Source organism: Phalacrocorax aristotelis, chromosome W (assembly GCF_949628215.1).
Source record: "Phalacrocorax aristotelis chromosome W, bGulAri2.1, whole genome shotgun sequence".
NCBI lineage: Eukaryota > Metazoa > Chordata > Aves > Suliformes > Phalacrocoracidae > Phalacrocorax > Phalacrocorax aristotelis.
The window spans coordinates 18,131,777-18,153,420 of record NC_134310.1 but is presented as its reverse complement, the minus strand read 5'-3'; the positions used below and the strand labels follow the sequence as shown (position 1 = coordinate 18,153,420).

Below are 21,644 nucleotides of genomic sequence, written 5' to 3'. Positions count from 1 at the left end.
CCCGCTTCGCTTGCCTGATTGCAGCGCACGTTTCACATTCATGGATAGCCTGCACAATAGCGTCCATGGTCAAGTCCACCCCTCGATCACGAGCCCATCTGCGTGTTGCATCTCTCCCTTGATGGCCTGAGGTGTCATGGGCCCACCCAGCTAGAAATAGTTCACCCTTATGTTGCCAGTCCAGATCCACCTCAGCCACTTCAATCTTGGCAGCCTGATCTACCTGCTGGTTGTTCCGATGTTCTTCAGTGGCCCGACTCTTGGGGACGTGAGCATCCACGTGACGTACTTTCACAACCAGGTTCTCTACTCGGGCAGCAATATCTTGCCACAATGTGGCGGCCCAGATGGGTTTGCCTCTGCGCTGCCAGTTGCTTTGCTTCCACTGCTGTAACCAGCCCCACAGGGCATTTGCCGCCATCCAGGAGTCAGTATAGAGACAGAGCACTGGCCACTTTTCCCATTCGGCAATGTCTAAGGCCAGCTGGATGGCCTTTACCTCTGCCAACTGGCTCGATTCACCTTCTCCTTCAGCAGTTTCTGCAACTTGTCGTGTAGGACTCCATACAGCAGCCTTCCATCTCCGGTGCTTTCCCACAAGGCGACAGGACCCATCAGTGAACAGGGCATACTGCTTTTCATCTACTGGCAGTGTGTTATACAGTGGGGCTTCTTCAGCACGTGTCATCTCCCCCTCTGGTGATAATCCAAAGTCTTCGCCTTCTGGCCAGTCCATAATCACTTCCAAGATTCCTGGGCGACTGGGGTTTCCTACTCGAGCCCTCTGGGTGATCAGTGCAATCCATTTACTCCACGTAGCATCAGTTGCATGGTGTGTAGAGGGGAATGTTTCCTTTGAACATCCAGCCCAGCACTGGCAGTCGGGGTGCCAGGAGCAACTGTGCCTCAGTACCAACCACTTCTGAAGCAGCTCGAACACCTTTTTATGCTGCCAATATCTCTTTTTCAGTTGGAGTATAGCGGGCTTCGGACCCTCTGTATCCCCGACTCCAAAACCCTAGGGGTCAACCTCGGGTCTCCCCTGGCGCTTTCTGCCAGAGGCTCCAGGTAGGGCCATTCTCCCCGGCTGCAGCATAGAGCACATTTTTTACATCTTTTCCTGCCCAGATTGGCTCAAGAGCTACTGCATGAACTATCTCCTCTTTAAATCGTTCACAGGCCTGTTGTTGCTCAGGGCCCCATTTGAAATCCTTCTTTTTCCGGGTCACTTGATAGAGGGGGCTTACGATCAGACTGTAATTTGGAATATGCATTCTCCAAAACCACGCAACTTCCAATAATGCTTGTGTTTCCTTTTTGCTAGTTGGTGGCGACTTGGCTGTTATTTTTTTTTATCACGTCCATTGGGATCTGACGACGTCCATCTTGCCATTTGATTCCTAAGAACTGGATCTCTTGTGCGGGTCCCTTGACCTTATTTTGTTTTATGGCAAAACCAGCCTTCAGAAGGATTTGGGCTATTTTCTTCCCTTTCTCAAAAACGTCTTCCGCTGTGTTGCCCCCACACGATGATGTCATCAATGTATATAATGATAGAAATGTTAGATGTGCCCTGATACAAATGTTAGATGGGCCAACCAGGAATGAGGCACTGCTGGACTTGCTGCGCACAAACCGAGAAAACCTGCTTTGTAATATCTCGGTTAGTGATAGCCTTGGCTGCCGTGACCACAATATTATGGAGTTCGGGATCCTGCTGAGCGTGCTGAAGGTCAGCTCTAAGACAAGGGGCCTGGAGTTTAGAAGAGCAAACTTCCGCTTGCTCCATGGAAGACAAAGGAGCTAGTGAGTGCTGGGAGTTCTTCAAGAACTCACTCTCTATTGGAAGCACAAAGCCAATTTATCCCCTACAAAGGAAAGGGAAGTAAGCGGAGAAAGAGGCCCCCTTGGCTCAACCATGACCTCCTGGGTCTACTCATATCCAAAAGGGAAGCATACCAGAGATGGAGGAGTGGAGGATTAGCCACTACAAGGGCATTGCCAGAGCATGCAGAGATGCAGTTAGGAAAGCAAAAGCCCAGTTAGAATTGAAACTGGCTGTAGACATCAACAATAACAAGAAAGGTTTCTTCAGGTACGTAAACCACAAGCAGAAACAGAAGGAAAACAGGGCCACTGTTAAACGGAAAAGGAGAGTCAGTCACCAACGATGCAGAAAAGGCAGAGGTTCTCAACACTTTTCTTCACCTCTATCTTTACCAACACTGTTGCGTCCCAGGCTTTGGGAACAAAATTGCCGATTGATCCAAACACCGACCCACCATCAGTGAAGGAAGAGTTAGTACATGAATTACTACAGGAGCTTGACCCCTACAAATCGATGGGTCCTGACGCCATCCACCCGAGGGTGTTGAGAGAGCTGGCTGACATCATCGCAAGGCCACTCTCCGTAATCTTCGAGAAGTCATGGAGAATGGGGGATGTCCCAGAGGACTGGAGGGAGGCAAATGTTACCCTTATCTACAAGAAAGGCTCGAGGGAGGATCTGGGTAACTATAGGCCCATCAGCCTTACTTCAGTCCCTGGGAAAGTTATGGAACGAATCCTCCTGGGGGCCATCACAAGTCAAATGAAGCACATGATTGGGAAAAGCCAACACGGCTTCACTAAGGGCAGATCGTGCTTGACAAACCTGGTGGCCTTCTATGACAAAGTGACTTGCCTGGATGACATGGGGCGGGCAGTGGACATTGTCTACCTGGACTTCTCCAAGGCCTTTGATACAGCCCCCCCACGGTCTCCTCCTGGAGAAATTGATGTGTTACGGCCTAGACAAGTGGTCTGTGCAGTGGATGGGGAACTGGCTGACAGGCCGCACCCAAAGGGTGGTGGTAAATAGCTCCTTTTCCAAGTGGCAACCTGTCACAAGTGGAGTCCCCCAGGGATCAATACTGGGCCCAATGTTATTCAATATCTTTATAAGTGATCTGGATAACGGCATCAAGTGTAGCCTGATGAAGTTTGCAGACGACACCAAACTGAGTGGGGAAGTAGACACTCCAGAAGGGAGAGCTGCTCTGCAGGAGGATCTGGATAGGCTGGAAGAGTGGGCCAGCAAGAACCTTATGAAGATCAACAAGGACAAGTGTGAGGTCACGCACCTGGGATAACATAATCCGGGAGTGCAGCACAGACTGGGATCCACCTGGCTGGAGAGCAGCTCTGTCAAAAGGGACCTGGGGGTCCTGGTGGACAGGAAGCTCAACATGAGTGAACCGTGTGCTGCTGCAGCCAAGAAGGCCAACAGGATGCTGGGTTGCATCAAAAAGGGCATCGCCAGCAGAGATAAAGAAGTCACCATCCCACTCTACTCAGCGCTTGTCAGGCCACACCTGGAGTACTGTGTCCCGTTCTGGTCCCCGCTATACAGTAAGGATGTGGACAGGCTGGAAGGGGTCCAGGGAAGGGCCACCAAGATGGTCAAAGGACTGGAAAGCCTGCCATATGAGGATAGGCTGGGAGAACTGGGTTTTTTCAGCCTTGAGAGAAGGAGGCTCAGAGGGGAGCTCATCACCATGTACCAGTACTTAAGGGGTAGCTACAAAGAAGATGGAGACCCCCTTTTTACACGGAGTCACATGGAGAGGACGAAGGGGAATGGACACAAGTTGCTCTTGGGGAGATTCCGATTGGACACCAGAGGGAAATTTTTCACAGCGAGGACAGTCAACCATTGGAATAATCTCCCCAGGGAAGTGGTTGACTCGGCCATGTTGGACACCTTCAAGTGTCACCTGGACAGAGTGCTGGGCCATCTTGTCTAGACTGTTCTCTTCCCAGAAAGGTTGGACTAGATGATCCCTGAGGTCCCTTCCAACCTGTGATTCAGTTCAGTTTAACTAAATTTGAGAAGAATTCCACTCCTGGTGGTATTTAGTCAGTTCCACTTATGACCCCATCAACAACAAGGCCACAGCTTTTGTCTTAACAATACACAATGCTTTGGTGTATACTATATACTCAATCATTGCATTAGGATTAAATCACAATGGGACTATACTCTATCCATTAGAACACAGAGTGTGTGCCCAACAAAATGGAAACAAATGGCAAACTACTGATGTTAATGCATGCATTGTACGGGAATAACAAGGATTTATTTGTGAGAGTAATACTCGCAATCACTCGAGTATTTGTGTTTGTAACTTTACTAAAGTTACGGGATGCAACTTTATTCAGCTCCTGTTATGTCTTATCAATTGTTACAGTCTAGCTATACATTGAATCAAGATTTATTGCCTCCCCCATTGGAATAAATCTTACATTGGTGAAGAAACTACTACAACACGATGACCTGCGATGTCTTGGAAAGAGTGAAAGAGGATGGACAACACCATTGGTGGGGAACTCTTCTTGGATGGTCACCAACTGCAACGGGAGCGTTTAATCGCATGCTTCATGCAGTTGTGATTTTACTAACTCTAACTTTAGTATGTCTATCATGTAAGATGACTTGACTATAGTCACAGGGTGGAGTGTGGTGGCACGCTCCCCCTCACCTGATCCTTTGCCCCTGGCTCTGCTCAAGTGATAAGTACCAGTGACAGTCCTGATAAGATGCGTCTGGTCATGATGGCTGCATCCGGCTCAAAGTGGAGTCCCAGGGAAAGAGATAACCACACAAGAGCTGAGAGCGAATTTATGGATGTGTGTCCTTGTCCTCCTAACCAGAGTGCTAATTAATATCTGACTCAGACCACACTTGGCAGAAGCTAACATCTGCAGCTGGTATGTAGATATGACTTTGAGCCAATCATCTTACCCCCATAAATAGTGAGCCCCCCAAGAGCCCTTTGGGCTCTCTTGCACGGTAGTGGGCTGCACAATGGGATCTCCCCTTGAGTAGGGACGCCTCTCAAGGTGACTCCTCAAGGTTGAGAGATTCCTTGCCGCAACAGATGCTCAGTAAGTGGCTAATAGCATGCTGAACCTTGAAATCTTAGCTAAACAGTATAAAGAATTGGTTGTGTACACAAAATCCTTTTGATATAAACCACAGAAGAAGTCTGGGACTAGGATTGGATCCAGCCGCCCCATGACTCCTCTCTGAGAAGGAGTTTAGAAAGCAAGGGGGTCCTTTCTGAACCTCGTGACTCAACGGGAGGGTCTCCCTGACAGTTTGTCTGACCCTGTCCTCTGTGCAGTAAGTAATCAAGTGAACCTGGCCGTCAAATGTTGTTGAACCACTGTTGCATTTACTAACAAATTTTGTTAACTCATTGTGTACTTTTACTCCTCTCTCACATGAGTGAAGTATGCTCTCACTCTCTCTTCCGCAACAAATTGGTGTAGTTGCCAAGACGGCAAGTTGTATCACCAATTATTTAGAGAGGCATGAAGTGAATCCGACTCCCAAATTCTCAGAAGAACGGGCTCGTGACAATTGGTATAATTGAGAAGCTGTTGAAGAGCATCTAGTGATATCCTGAAGAAAATGGAATTACTGGAATTTTCCGCTAAGCCATAACAATGAACCATGCGAGCCTGGCAAAACAGAATTTGGTGGCCAGAGAGGGGAGCTGAGAGATAGGGAAGCACTTGTTTTACAACTATATCCTTGAGGAGAGCTGAGAGACTGATCAAAGCAAACATCCCGCCTCAGAAGCCACTGAGAATGGGGTGATGAAGTGTGTAGTCGAGGAGAACAACTAATTGGGATGTAGATAAGAACTAAAACAAAGTGCCGAGTTGTCATGGTTTTAGCTGGGATAGAGTTAATTTTCTTCACTCTAGCTGGTATAGTGCTGTGCTTTGAAAATAGCAGGGAAAAAAAACCCAAACTGTTGCGATAACACACAGATGTTTGGGCTGTTGCTGGGTAGCGCTTGTACTAGTCAAGGACATGTCTAGCTTCCCATGCTCTTCCGGGTGCACAAGAAGCCGGGAGGGGAGGGGGCACAGCTAAGAGAGCGGATTCAAACTGACCAAAGGGAAATTCCATATCATGTAACGTCATGCCCAGTATGTTACCTGGGAGGGGCTGGCCGGGGGAGGGAGGGAGTAATCGCGGCTCGGGGACGGGCAGCGTCGGTCGGCAGGTGGTGAGCGGTTGTATCGTTTGTGTTTCCATGGGTTTTTTTTCCTGTTTTCCCTTTCCCTTCCTTTTCCATTTTATTATATTTACATTATTGTCATTATTATCATAATCATTTATCATTATCATTTTATTGTAATCATTAAACTGTGCTTATCTCAACCCACAAGTTCTTTTGCTCGTCCGATTCTCTTCCCCATCCCACAGGGGTTAGGGGGGAGTGAGCGAGTGGCTGCGTGGTGTTCAGTTGCCAGCTGAGGCTGAACCACGACACCAGTACAGGAACTGTCCTCGTTATAATACTAAAAATCAGGCCCATAGGCCAGGAACCACCCCCCTCTAGTAAGTCCCTCACTCTCTGAGCATGCGTGGTAAATTAAAAGGGAGCCGTACCTTTACATCCAAGTGAGAAAGAAATTAACTGGTTATTAGCTGGGGGTGTGAATATTAGCTGTGACTGACACATTTAACTGTATAAATGCCCTGTGGATTCTCGGTGCGGGGGGCTGGCTTTGTGGGTTACCACCTAGCGCCCATCTTTGCACAAAAATGACTTGACTAAAGTACCTCCGCTCTGTGTGGAGTTTGGCGTTTTGCACACCGGGTGAACAAACCCGCTTTTTGGGATAAAAATAGCATCCTGGAGCAGGGCTTTAGCTGACAGCTAATTAGACAGCTAATTCTGTCTTAAAACCAGCTCTTTTCTCAGGACGGGCCTGCTCTGTGTTAAAAGCTGGCTAGGTACTTCTGCGTTTAACATCTTGGCCCTGTAGGATTTGCATCCAAATTTTAAAAGCTGCTGGTAAAATTCTGTGGGCAGTGGATGAGGACGATTGTTAGCATTGTTTTCTTGTGTGTATCTGAAAATATTTTCCTAATGGTACCATTTATTGTATACCTGTATTGTTATCTGTGCATTACCCAGTGTGTCTAGGCAAGTGCCACACTAGCTAACTGACTGCATACCCAATATGATAGTATCCCTTTTTAGAGCAACAGGGATTAAACTGAAGATGATCAGTGTGGTATTTCCAGTAGGAAGGGCTATTCTCAATGCTAGGGGAGTCAGAGTGTGCTCCATGGGGCTGGGACGGAGCGGCCTCTGATTTGGAACTCTCTGCCTTCCAGATCAACCTGGCTGTTTGTCGGCTCTTTTTTCTTTATTTTGCCATTTAGTTTGTCAGACCCTGGGCTGAGTTATTTCCGTGCTCGGTCAATTCCCAGAGCTACAAAATAAGTTTGCTTATCTATCTTGGGAACAGGATAAACAGTGTCTACAACATGTCCCATAATCTGGAGCTAAGATGCTGTGCTACATGTATAAAGTTGTTAAAGCTGTTTTCAAATGTTTTTTTTAGGCTCTAAATGGCTTCTAAGAAGTTGGGACCTGACTCTCACGGTAAGTGAAATTTGGCATCCTTGTCCCTTCAATAGGATGAATCCTACTATTGCTGCTGACTAATGTCCCAGCCTAGACAGTCTATAGAGACTAATCTGTTTAGCCTCTGAGTAGTTTTTTGTTAGCAAGGAAGTGCCTTGACTTCCTTCTTGCATAGTTGCTTGCTGATGCTGTGCCTGTTCTCTGATTAAACTGAAATTCAGCCTGTGACTGTTCCCCGCTCCTCCATGGCAGAATAATACTTCCCACTTCAAAATCAAAGCTGAACTGCAGTTGTGATATTGATCTGATGTTTGCTGAAGTGGACACTAGATCTGTAGCTCCTTTCTATGGAAGTCACATGAGAAGTTGGATTGAAAGGGAAGCTTTTAATACATCATTGAGCTATGCTTGCTTTTTGCTCAGCAATTAATTTTTTCCTAAATTGGACTAACCTGGTTCAGCAGGCAAGTGGAGAAGAGAATATCTCCTTCTACATTTGAGATGTGTAGTGTCATGCAGATGATCGGTATCATAAAAATTATTTGCCTGTATATGTGCTTATCTCTTAGAAGATGGGGTGTAACTTGGGAAGATTAATATTTTTGTGGAGCATTACAGTTCAGTTTGTTGTATGTAATGTAGCTTCTTCAAATCAGTAATCGTTCAAGGCAGTCCTGGGAGGTTCATGTGAAATTTCTAACGTGATTTTTTTTTTTTTTTTCATGCTATAGAAACGCTTGCTTTTAGAAACTCAGCCTTGATCTTCCTGGATAATCTTTCAGATAAGAGGGTCCTGAGGAATTACATTTTTCCTTGAGCTTTTTATTCAGTGTTGTATGTAAAATTGAAGTACAGAGTAAGAAATGACTCACTTAAATACATGGTTAAGGATTAATAAAAATGGCCTATCAAAACTTAATTTTTAGATCTCCTCCTTTCCTATGGCCCAGCAATCCTGCTGCAAGACAATTAATTTCTTTTAGATAGCTGCCAGCTCTTCAGCAGTTGTTCTCTTGTATCTATGAACACTCTGAACTGCTTGTCTTCTGAGTCTGTATTTATTTCTCTTCTGCTTCCTAAACCAGACTAGCAAAGACACTGCTCAGAGCTAGAATGCAACCTGTCTTAAATATTTCTCAAAACAGTACGGTGTGGTAGAACATGCTCCTGGCTTCAAAAAAACAAAATCGAAACAAATGGTGCTGTAAGCTGGCTGGTTAACTTGCCTACCCTTTTGTGTACCCTCTGTTCCTAATGATACCAGTGACACTGTCACAGTACTGTTTCTGAGGAGTAGTGGAGCAACTTCCTTGGCTTATTATGTCTTAAGAAATCAGCAGGGCAATTTTTTCAGCTTTCTCCAGGGTTGTTAAGAATTAATCCCACCAAGTGAATTTTGGCTTACTGTAAAGCATCTGTGAGCAGCTGATACACCAGGAGGCTGTGCTGCCATCCAACAAGACCTGGACAGGCTGGAGAGCTGGGCTGAGGGGAACCTCATGGAATTCAGCAAGAGCAAGTGCAAGGTCCTGCACCTGGGGAGGAACAACCCCACGCACCAGTACAGGCTGGGGGCTGAACTACTGGAAAGCGGCTCTGCTGAGAAGGACCTGGGAGTGCTGGTGGGCAGCAAGGTGACCATGAGCCAGCACTGTGCCCTTGTGGCCAAGGCGGCCAACGGTATCCTGGGGTGCATTAAAAAGAGTGTGGCCAGCAGGTCGAGGGAGGTTATCCTCCCCCTCTACTCTGCCCTAGTGAGGCCACATTCAGAGTGCTGTGTCCAGTTCTGGGCCCCCCAGTTAAGAAGGACAGGGAACCGCTCAAGCAAGTCCAGCGGAGAGCTACCAAGATGATCTGGGGACTGGAGCATCTCCCTTATGAGGAAAGGCTGAGAGACCTGGGCTTGTTCAGCCTGGAGAAGAGAAGACTGGGGGGGGGATCTCATCAATGCTTATAAATATCTGAAGGGCAGGTATCAGGATGACGGGACTAGGCTCTTTTCAGTGGTGCCCAGCGACAGGCCAAGGGGCAACGGGCACAAGTTGGAACACAGGAAGTTCCACTTAAATATGAGAAAAAACTCCTTCCCTGTGTGGGTGCCAGAGCAGTGGCACAGGCTGCCCAGAGAGGCTGTGGAGTCTCCTTCCCTGGAGACATTCACACTCTGCCTGGACGCGTTCCTGTGCCCCCTGCTCTGGGTGTGCCTGCTCAAGCAGGGGGTTGGACAAGATGATCTCCAGAGTCCCTTCCCAACCCCCACCATTCTGTGATCTAGCCCAACAGCTACCTTTGGCTCAGTCTCTCTGGCAGGCTGATGAAATCGGTCAACATAGTTGATGCATCTCTTGTACTTATTGTTGAGCTACTTATTGGAGGTTAGAGGGCTGTTGTTGAATCGCAGAATGGTTGAGGTTGGAAGGGACCTCTGGAGATCACCGTGTCCAAATCCCCTGCTCAAGCAGAGCTAACCAGAGCAGGTTGCTCGGGACCATGTTCAGATGGAGATAAAGATGGGAACATAAGGTATGGATGCAGAGGAAGTAACTCTTTTCCTGTCTTGAAGGGTATTCTTAACATATATGTATAACTATGCCTAAGTATGTAACTTCAAATGCTCTCCTGTCATTTGAATAATTGGAAGTTCAAGCTTAAGTTGTAATAATTAGCGACATCTAGAAATGCAGCTCTCGTCTGTTGCACAAAAGGCATGGGTTATACCAAGTGCAGTATGTTAATATTGCTGTTGTATTGTCGCTGTCACTATACAACTTGAAAGCTTTTAACTGCAATTCCTGAATTTTACATAAATGTGGTTTGTGTGGCTACAAGAACTAAGTTCCACTTGGTTTCAAAACTGTTCCCCATTTATAACCAGTAACTGGTTTTATCTGAAATGTTTCCAATTTTGCTACCTGTGCTGGTTTTGGCTGAGAAGGGGTTAATTCTCCTCACTGTGGGGGTCGGCTACCTTTCCAGCTTCCCGCGCTCTGCCGCGTGGCGGGGGGGGGGGCTGGGAGGGGCAGGGCCATGGTGGGGGCGGCTGACCCCGACTGGCCAATGGCAGGTTCATTCCATACCATGTGACACCATGGCCAGTATATTGAGGGGGGGCAGGTTGCGGCTCGGGAGCGGCGCGGCGTCGGGTCGGCGGGCGGCTGCGGTGCGTGCGGGTTGTTTCGGCGGTTCGTTCCCCTTCCTCCCCTCCCTTCCCCCCGGGGTTTTGTGCCTCTCGTTGTTCTCCTTTACATTGCATTTCTGTTGTTGTTTCTGTTAATTTTAATTATTAAACTGTTCTTATCCCAACCCACGAGCGTTACCCTTCTGATTCTCTCCCCCATCTACCGGTGGGGGAGTGAGCGAACGACTGTGTGGGGCTGAGCTGCCGCTAAACCACGACAGTCTTTTTGGCGCCCAACGTGGGGCTCAAGGTTTGGAGATAACAGCTGCTGGTCACAGCACCATGTTGTCCTTTTTGCAGTTGGTGTTAAAGATCGGTGTTGGTTTGTTTAGTCTGCTGTGATTAGAAACGTTTTGCCTAGAAGATTTGTCATACAAACACTGATTTTCACATTTCTCTGTTATTTGGGGTTTTTGCTGAAACCGTTACTGTACTTTGGATACCACCTTGTTGAGGCAATTAGCAATTATACCTCCTCCTCTGAGAGATTTCATATGGAGGAAATACAGAATAGTACCTTTGCAACTTTGTTCTATGATGTCTCTGCCTCTATTACAACAACCTTTTTGTATCTTGAACATCCTTGGGTGGTTAAGGTGCACTTATTGTTAGTTTTTGGGCATGTTGTTTTGGTTTTGACTAAGCAACTGAAGAATATCACCCAGAAATCTGCCCCGAGGCTTGATAGTTACGAGTGGCAGGGCATGTGGGATAGCATGGGCAAATACCTAGGGCAGTGGGCACCCCCAGTGTTTTGGAGTTTCACCCCCGAACAAGTGCAGAATCCTAAAAAAGCTAGTAGAATATCTGGAGGAAGTATGTTGTTACGCTGGGAACTCCAGAGAGACACAGAAAACTGCAATGTGCTGGGGCCTGGCCCATGTGTACCGAGCCCTGCTCAACAATATTCAGTGCCCCCAGGGGGAAGAGAATGTCTCTGGATTGAAATGCAAAGTGACTGGCACTGTAGACAATCCAGCCCTGAGGACAGGCACTGCAGCCACTAAAATCCCCACAACAAGTACTAGAGCTGGCTCAGAAAATAAATCCGTACCAGTCTCAGTTACCCCATACACAATACTAAATATTGGAAACAGACGTCAACTCGTTTAGAGCGGGATGATGAAAAAGCAGGGCGGTCACGGGGAGAGGAGGGAGAAGTCATAAATGAAATAGAGACCACCCGATCCCTGTCCTTGAGCGAGTTGCGAGATATGAGAAAAGATTATAGCCATCGTTCAGGTGAGCACATTGTCACCTGGCTGCTCCGATGCTGGGATAATGGGGCCAGTAGCCTGGAACTAGAGGGAAAAAGAAGCCAAACAATTGGGATCCCTTTCTGGGGAATGGGGTGTTGACAAAGCAATTGGGGGGAAAAAAACACAAGCCCTCAGCCTCTGGAGGTGACTCCTGTCCGGAATGAAGGAAAGGTATCCCTTTAAAGAAGATGTTACATATCGCCCAGGGAAATGGACAACTATGGAGAAAGGCATCCAGTATCTAAGGGAATTAGCTGTGCTTGAGGTGATTTATGGTGACCTGGACGATCAAAGGTCATCCAAAGATCCAGATGAAGCCGAGTGCACACGACCCATGTGGCGGAAGTTTGTACGGAGCGCACCATCTTCGCATGCAAACTCATTGGCAGTGATGTCCTGGAAAGATGACGAGACACCAACGGTGGCGGAGGTGATTGATAGACTCTGGGATTACAAAACAAATATCTCTTCCTCGCTCGTCTCTGCTGTGGAGAAACTGTCCCGAGAGGTCCAGCAACTCAAAGAAGATCTGTCCTACTCCCCACCTCGACAGAGCAGTGTCTCAGCTGTTAGGAATAAGCGTCCTTTGGCTCAAAGAAGGGGATACACACCACGGGCCACCCTATGGTTCTACCTGCGTGACCACAGAGAGGACATGATGAGGTGGGATGGCAAGCCTATATCGACCCTACAGGCACGAGTGCATGAACTGCAAGGAAGAACAGTCACTCAGGGAGGCTCTTCCAGGAAAGCTGCTGCTCCACTTTCCAGTGAGCAAGTCCCCAGACAGAGGAGTAGAAGGGCTGATATTATTTCTAAGTGTAATAAAGGGACTCCTGATTGACATTTACAGGAAGTGAGTTGTGACTGCCATGATCAAAGACTAGAGGGGCCCTGCCTCCAGCTAGGTGGAGGAAAGGGATAACCGGGCTTACTGGACTGTGTGGATCCGATGGCCTGGCACGTGCGACCCACAGAAGTATAAAGCTTTAGTGGACACTGGCGCACAGTGCACCTTAATGCCATCAAACTATATAGGGGCAGAACCCATCAGCATTGCTGGAGTGACAGGGGGATCCCAAGAGCTAACTGTATTGGAGGCCGAAGTGAGCCTAACCGGGAATGAGTGGCAAAAGCACCCCATTGTGACTGGCCCCGAGGCTCCGTGCATCCTTGGCATAGACTACCTCAGGAGAGGGTATTTCAAGGACCCAAAATGTTACAAGTGGGCTTTTGGTGTACCTGCCTTGGAGACGGAGGAAACTAAACAGCTGTCTACCTTGCCCGGTCTCTCGAAGGACCCTTCTGTTGTGGGGTTGCTGAAGGTCGAAGAACAACAGGTGCCGATCGCCACCACAACAGTGCACCGGCGGCAATATCGCACCAACAGAGACTCTCTGGTCCCCATCCATAAACTCATTCACCAACTGAGGAGCCAAGGAGTCATCAGGAAGACCCACTCACCCTTTAACAGTCCCATATGGCCAGTCCGGAAGTCTAATGGGGAATGGAGACTAACAGTAGACTATCGTGGCCTGAATGAAGTCACTCCACCGTTGAGTGCTGCTGTGCCAGACATGCTAGAACTTCAATACGAACTGGAGTCAAAGGCGGCCAAGTGGTATGCCACAATTGATATTGCTAATGCATTCTTCTCAATCCCTCTGGCAGCAGAGTGCAGGCCACAGTTTGCTTTCACATGGAGGGGCATCCAGTACACCTGGAATCGACTGCCCCAGGGGTGGAAACACAGTCCTACCATTTGCCATGGACTGATTCAGACTGTACTGGAACAGGGAGAAGCTCCAGAACACCTTCAATACATGGATGACATCATTGTGTGGGGCAACACAGCGGAAGAAGTTTTTGAGAAAGGTGAGAAAATAGTCCAAATCCTTCTGAAAGCTGGTTTTGCCATAAAACAAAGTAAGGTGAAGGGACCCACACGAGAAATCCAGTTCTTTGGAATCAAATGGCAAGATGGTCGTTGTCAGATCCCCATGGATGTGATCAACAAAATAGCAGCCATGTCTCCACCAACTAGCAAAAAGGAAACACAAGCTTTCTTGGGCGTTGTGGGTTTTTGGAGAATGCATATTCCAAATTACAGTCTGATCGTGAGCCCTCTCTATCAAGTGACCCGGAAAAAGAATGATTTCAAATGGGGCCCTGAACAACAACAAGCCTTTGAACAGATTAAACGAGAAATAGTTCATGCAGTAGCTCTTGGGCCAGTCCGGGCAGGGCAAGATGTAAAAAATGTGCTCTACACTGCAGCCGGGGAGAATGGCCCTACCTGGAGCCTCTGGCAGAAAGCACATGGGGAGACCCAAGGTCGACCCCTAGGGTTTTGGAGTCGGGGATACAGAGGGTCCGAAGCCCGCTATACTCCAACTGAAAAAGAGATATTGGCAGCATATGAAGGTGTTCGAGCTGCTTCAGAAGTGGTTGGTACTGAGGCACAGTTGCTCCTGGCACCCCGACTGCCAGTGCTGGGCTGGATGTTCAAAGGAAACATTCCCCTCTACACACCATGCAACTGATGCTACGTGGAGTAAATGGGTTGCACTGATCACCCAGAGGGCTCGAGTAGGAAACCCCAGTCGCCCAGGAATCTTGGAAGTGATTATGGTCTGGCCAGAAGGCAAAGATTTTGGATTATCACCAGAGGAGGAGGTGACACGTGCTGAAGAAGCTCCACTTTATAACAAACTGCCAGAAAATGAGAAGCAGTATGCCCTGTTCACTGATGGGTCCTGTCGCCTTGTGGGAAAGCACCGGAGAGGGAAGGCTGCTGTATGGAGTCCTACAAGATAAGTAGCAGAAACTGCTGAAGGAGAAGGTGAATCGAGCCAATTGGCAGAGGTAAAGGCCATCCAGCTGGCCTTAGACATTGCTGAACGGGAAAAGTGGCCAGTGCTCTATCTCTATACTGACTCCTGGATGGTGGCAAATGCCCTGTGGGGCTGGCTGCAGCAGTGGAAGCAAAGCAACTGGCAGCGCAGAAGCAAACCCATCTGGGCCCCCACACTGTGGTAAAATATTACTGCGTGGGTAGAGAAACTGGTTGTAAAGGTATGGCATGTGGATGCTCACATCCCCAAGAGTCGGGCCGCTGAAGAACGTCGAAACAACCGGCAGGTAGATCAGGCTGCCAAGATTGAAGTGGCTGAGGTGGATCTGGACTGGCAACATAAGGGTGAACTATTTCGAGCTCGGTGGGCCCATGACACCTCAAGCCATCAAGGGAGAGATGCAACATACAGGTGGGCTCGTGACTGAGCAGTGGACTTGACCATGGACGCTATTGCACAGGCTTTCCATGAATGTGAAACATGCACTGCAATCAAGCAAGCGAAGTGGGTAAAGCCTCTTTGGTATGCAGGACGATGGCTGAAATATAATGTTGTGGTTTAGTGGCAGCTCAGCCCCACACAGTCGCTCGCTCACTCTCCCACCGGTAGATGGGGGAGAGAATCAGAAGGGTAACGCTCGTGGGTTGGGATAAGAACAGTTTAATAATTAAAATTAAAAGAAACAACAGTAGAAATGCAATGTAAAGGAGAACAACGAGAGGCGCAAAGCCCCGGGGGAGGGGGGAAGGGAGGGGAGAGGGGGAACGAACCGCCGGAACAAACCGCCTGCGCCGCAGCCACTCGCCGCCCACCGACCCGATGCCGCGCCACCTCCGCGCTGCCACTGCCCCCCCTCAGTATATTGGCCATGGTGTCACATGGTATGGAATAAACCTGCCATTGGCCAGTTGGGGTCAGCCGGCCCCACCATGGCCCTGCCCCTCCCAGCCCCCCCTGCCACGCCACGCGGCAGAGGGCGGGAAGCTGGAAAGGTAGCCGACCCCCACAGTGAGGAGAATTAACCCCTTCTCAGCCAAAACCAGCACATATAAATATGGGGAGGCCTGGCAAATTGACTATATCACACTCCCACAAACCCGTCGAGGCAAGCGCCATGTGCTTACAATGGTAGAAACAACGACTGGCTGGCTGGAAACATATCCTGTCCCCCACGCCACTGCCCGGAACACTATCCTGGGTCTCGAAAGACAAGTCCTGTGGCGACATGGCATCCCAGAGAGAATTGAGTCAGACAACGGGACTCATTTCCGAAATAACCTCATAGACGGCTGGGCCAAAGAGCATGGCATTGAGTGGGTGTATCACATCCCCTATCACGCACCAGCCTCTGGGAAAATTGAACGGTACAATGGACTGTTAAAAACTACACTGAGAGCAATGGGGGGTGGAACATTCAAGCACTGGGATACACATTTAGCAAAAGCCATGTGGTTGGTCAATACGAGGGGATCTGCCAATCGAGCTGGCCCTGCCCAGTCAGAAATCCTACATACTGTGGAAGGGGATAGAGTCCCTGTAGTGCACACAAAAAGTATGCTGGGCAAAACAGTCGGGGTTCTTCCTGCCTCAGGCAAAGGCAAACCCATTCGTGGGATTGCATTTGCTTGAGGACCTGGGTGCACTTGGTGGGTGATGCGGGAGGATGAAGAAGTCCGATGTGTGCCTCAAGGGGATTTGATTTTGGGCGAAAACAGTCAATGAACTGAATGGCACAATGTGAACTGCTATATAATATTGTGTGTCACCTCTGTGTTGTATCAGCTATATCAGAGTACGAGCCTCCCAATCCATGGAAGATAAACTGTGAAAGAAGCCGTGCAGCAGTGATGGAATGATGACTGACTCTGTATGCAACAATCCAACATCACACACACCACCTCTCCCACCCTGAAAGCCTGATACAACAGACGGAGCCCAGAGTCATGGACTGGGTGAACTCAATGGACATTTTAATGGACATTTTACAGGGAAGGTCCATGAACTAAGGGAATGATGTCTGTGTATTATGTCAAAGGATGGGAAGGGGAGGGGTGGTGGTTGGTACGGCTGTATTGCATCATATGGGACCTGGGCATGGTGTAAATGGTATGGAATAAGGGGTGGAGAATGTGCTGGTTTTGGCTGAGAAGGGGTTAATTCTCCTCACTGTGGGGGTCGGCTACCTTTCCAGCTTCCCGCGCTCTGCCGCATGGCGGGGGGGGGCTGGGAGGGGCAGGGCCATGGTGGGGGCGGCTGACCCCGACTGGCCAATGGCAGGTTCGTTCCATACCATGTGACACCATGACCAATATATTGAGGGGGGGCAGTTTGCGGCTCGCGAGCGGCGCGGCGTCGGGTCGGCGGGCGGCTGCAGCGCGTGCCGGTTGTTTCGGTGGTTTGTTCCCCTTCCTCCCCTCCCTTCCTCCCTTCCCTGGGGCTTTACGCCTCTCGTTGTTCTCCTTTACGTTGCATTTCTGTTGTTGTTTCTGTTAATTTGAATTATTAAACTGTTCTTATCCCAACCCACGAGCGTTACCCTTCTGATTCTCTCCCCCATCTACCGGTGGGGGAGTGAGCGAGCGACAGTGTGGGGCTGAGTTGCCGGCTAAACCACGACACTACCAAACTGGAGGGCACCTCTATGAGTTGGCCAGTGATTTCTGTATTATGCTAAAGTGGAGAGAAATCTTGCTCTCATTGTAGATCCTTGGGCCAGGAATATCATATAGTACATGGTGTCAGAGATCAGACTTGACAGGTACAGTTTTGCCAGGGCTATTCTCAGAACTTCCTCAATATGCTTTTAACTGCTAAAAGGATGAAGTGGCTAACAGCCATATCAAATAACAGTTAAAAAAAAAAATGTTTAATTGCTTCACTTGTACATGGGACTATTGTAACAGCGGCTTGCCTAATACTTCCTATACATAGGATTTTCCTATTGCTTTAGAATTTGCCATTTAAAACAATTTACACCCTTACCCATCAGTGTGTTCAGGCAGAAGGGTCATCTGTTTACAAAAGGAAAAGGATTCTTGGCTTTCTGGATCAGATTTTAACTTCACTAGACTAGTACTGTTCAGACTGCGCTGGAGCAAAGTAAATACTACGTGCATCAATGTTTTGCTTCGGAAAGACTTTTTACCATCAAATGTCCTAAAACACTTGGTGTGTTTCTTAATGTGTGCTTGTGGGTTTTGTAGCAGAGTTGTATTCAAGTTGAGGTTATAGCAGTAGTCATTATTAAAAAGTCAGTATACTGGGAAGAAACTAGAAGGTTTTTATTCTTTAGTCTAGCTGCTGAGGTTAAACTGGCAGCTGTCAGTGCAGTCCATCTAGTCTAGATGTGTTTAGGGTTTTTATTTGTTTTGGTTTTTGTTGTTGTGTTGTGTGGGTGTGGTGGTGGTGGTGGTGTTGTTGTGGGGTTTTTTTTGTTGTGTTGTGGGGGGGTTGTGTGGGTGGTTTGGGGTTTTTTTTGGGTTTGATGTTTTGTTTTTTTTGTTTTTGTTTTTAACTGTACTAAAACAAAGAGTGTTGCTGTGTAAATACCACAATGTGTGCTTGTACCCTCTGTGGCTAATATCTATTTCAGGCAAACAAGGCTGTGCAAGGGGAGGTATCTACCACTTACTGTGTCAATAGGTCTAATAAAACAAGTATTTGCACACTGAGCAATTTGGGCTGTGAGATTGGTGCAGAGTGTTAATCCTGCTTTGTTTGGATTGTCCTGCTTAGAGCAGGACTTGTGCTAGCAGGACTGAGCAGGGCATAGTAGCAGCAGTCACACCGGCCTCTGAGCATTCAGGAGATCTGTTTGTCTCTGACCTGGTTGTGATTTACCACTCTCAGTGCAAAGGTTGCCACAGTTGCTATTTCTGCATAAGCAAACGCTTTGGCATATACAGGTTCTCAAATTGCCAGCTCAAATGCTATTTGGATGCTGTGTTGCAAATAGTGGTGTTGGTGGCCAGTGAGGTGCCATCTGGATGCTGTGCTATGTAATGCTTGAATGTGTGCTTCTCAGTAAGAATTAGTGAAAATGCTATTATATTCTGCCTGGAGCACTTTTTCATTCTGGTGGTGCGGGTGGGATGTAGGTTATTCAGCCTGATGCTTTCAAAGCTGGAGGAAATACCACCTGTGTCCTAACAGGACTCTGGGACCAGCCAGTGTGGTGCATAATATGAGAGCTCAAGTGATGACAGTGCATAAACATTTAACTCCAAATTAAAAGGATGTTCCTGTTTTTGAAAGCTGCTCACCCTTTTGGGAGCCTGTGACTGCCTTATTGTAGGTAAGTCAACAGTGAAGGAACACAAACAGTACTTAAACTGTCCTCTGAGTATGAAAATGGGTCAGAAAAATGGCAAGCCACAGCTTACTAAGCAAGAGGTTAGTCACTGAACACCACTCATGTCTTTTTGGATCCACAACACTCAAAGCAAAGTTATAAATGAGTGCTAGAGGAACACTTCAGATTGTTATACACAGCCAGAAACCTTGCCTGTAATTCCAAAAGCTTAGACCAGTGATCAAAGAAACCTCTTTCAGTTAATTGAGAAACTGAGTGCAATTTATATTGTGGGTTTTCTAATACTTCTTCACAGCAGCTCAAGAAAAAAAAACAACCTATAGTCTGGCTTCTTGGAGGTGGTTGAGCTCTAAGTGATTCTGTCTCGTGAATTTGCAGGGTGCCTAAAGAAAGTGTTTCATCCTAAAACACTCTTTAAATACCACATGTAAGTGATAGATATAAAGGACAGATGGAGGACCATGAAATAAGTCTGAGGCCTCTCATTGGAATGACCACAAATCAGACAGCTGATTAAGTTAGATTGCCTTGTTTCAAAAATCAGAATTGCTATGCTAAATAGTCTTGAGCTATTTCACTGTGTTTTGGTTGAAGCGGAGCATCTAGACTTTGGGTCACTTTGCCCTTGTGACCACTTCTGTCCAAATGTTACTTTCTACTTGTATGCCAAAACCTGGATTATATGACAAAAATGTTAGGTTTGGGGTGGGTTTTTTTGTGTGGGGTTTGTTGTGTTGGTTTTTTTTTTGAGAGAGACAGACATAACAGAATACAGTGTTCAGGAGAGCTTCAGCTTCCAGTTGTGTAGGCACAGTCTTGTCGCAAGGGAAGCCAAAATGTTGGTGTCCTGATTTTAGCTGGGATAGAGTCTTCACTGTAACTGGTATAGTGCTGCGTTTTGAATTTAGGATGAGAATAATGTTGATAACACACCAATGTTTTAGTTGTTGGTAAGTAGTGCTTATACTAGTCAAGGACTTTTTCAGCTTCTCACACTGCCCTGCCAGCAAGGAGGCTGGAGGCACACAAGTTAGGAGGGGATGCAGCTGGGACAGCTGACCCCAACTGGCCAAAGGGATATTCCATACCATATGACATCATGCTGAACAAAAAACTGGGGGGAGTTGGCTGGGGGGGCATAGCTGCTGCTCAGGAACTGTGGCTGGGCATCGGTCAGCAGGTGGTGAGCAACTGTGTTGTGCATCGCTTCTTTTGTATATTCTTTTAGGATTCTTATTATTTTCCCTTCCTTTTCTGTCTTATTAAATTTTCTTTATCTCAACCCATGAGCTTTACCCCCCCCCCAGTTCTCTCCCCCATCCTACTTGGGGGGGAGTGAGTGAACAGCTGTGTGGCGTTTAGGTGTTTAGCTGCCTGCCAGGTTAAACCATGACAGTTGGGTATACGGACTTCAAAATCTGTTCGATTGTTGTGTGTGTTGGGGGTTTTTTTTAGTAGTTATGAGCTAAAACATTAAAAAAAACCCCACACAATTTAAAAAAACCCACCACAACTGAGGCAATGAAGTCCAAACAGATTCAATGTGTTTCCGATCAAGCAACTTCCTTTGTATTGAGTCACCCTGTAGTTGGGGCAGCAGAGAGAAAATAGCTCCCAAATACAGAAATGTGAGCCTTAATTGAATGCATTAAACTTGTAAGGTTTTTTTGATACAATTTCTGCTTTTGATCTTAGGGCCTTTCAGTTATCTTGATGATGTCCCATTTAAGATAGGAGACAAATTCAAAACCCCAGCAAAGGTTGGATTACCCATTGGTTTCTGCCTGCCTGATTTTTCTCAGCTTGTCAGAGAAGCCCAGGTAAGTAATGTTTTGCCTTTCTGCTCTGTTCCCCATCACCCCTGGCCCCCAACATGTGGTGCTGTAAATTGCAAGTAGTCACAGTTTGCACATGTGTTCAAATATTAGTCCTGTTGGTCCTGCAGTGTCATTTCATATGCCGGGCAGTAGTTGTAGAAGATCTGTTAGAATGTATAGAAAGATAAAAATATGATAGCCTGTGCAAAAAGTTTTTCTACTTATTCCTTTAAAAAAAGCCTAATAGCATTTATTTTAGTATATCTACTTCAGCAAAACACAATGTTTTTGTGCAATAGTTATAGGTCTAAATGTTACCCTGACTAAATTTGGGTAGCATTTTAAAGAGGAAAAATGGTAAGAGCTAATACACCAGTGCTATGGCATACTTGAAGAATCTTGTTTGAGGGTAACAAGTGTTTCTATGACCATATTTTATGGGTTCTCACAATAGTGGGATGAAGACATAAATATCCAGTTCTTTTCTGTGCAGTTCTGAGTGGGAATTCTTTTCCAGCTGTAGGGCAAACAGGTTACAGCTTGGTACGGATGGCTTCCAGGTCTTTGAGGAGCATGTCTCTGTTATCATAAACTCTTGGTAGCATAAAATCAATTGCTTTAGCATAAATGTTATAAATCTAATTGAACTATGTTTTCTCATTTGGATCCATTATTTTCCTTGGTCAGTCCAAACTGATGATTGTTTTCACTTCAGCTGTGCAGCTGTGACAGATTGCTGTAGATGGTTCTGCCTTTTCCCCCCCCCCCCCCTCCTTCTGCCCTGCAA

The 21,644-nt window shown here is 47.2% G+C and overlaps 1 protein-coding gene and 1 long non-coding RNA gene across 2 annotated transcripts in view; one reads left to right on the top strand and one right to left on the bottom strand.

Moving 5' to 3' along the window:
• Window positions 1-21,644, bottom strand: part of LOC142049628 (ubiquilin-1-like) — a 131,361-nt gene that overhangs the window by 53,012 nt on the left and 56,705 nt on the right. The gene's annotated exons all lie outside the window — the stretch shown is intronic.
• On the top strand, window positions 4,375-21,198 carry LOC142049631 (uncharacterized). Its single transcript, XR_012657800.1, has 3 exons — window positions 4,375-4,749; window positions 7,414-7,454; window positions 20,736-21,198. It is a non-coding gene; the product is annotated as an uncharacterized LOC142049631 (long non-coding RNA).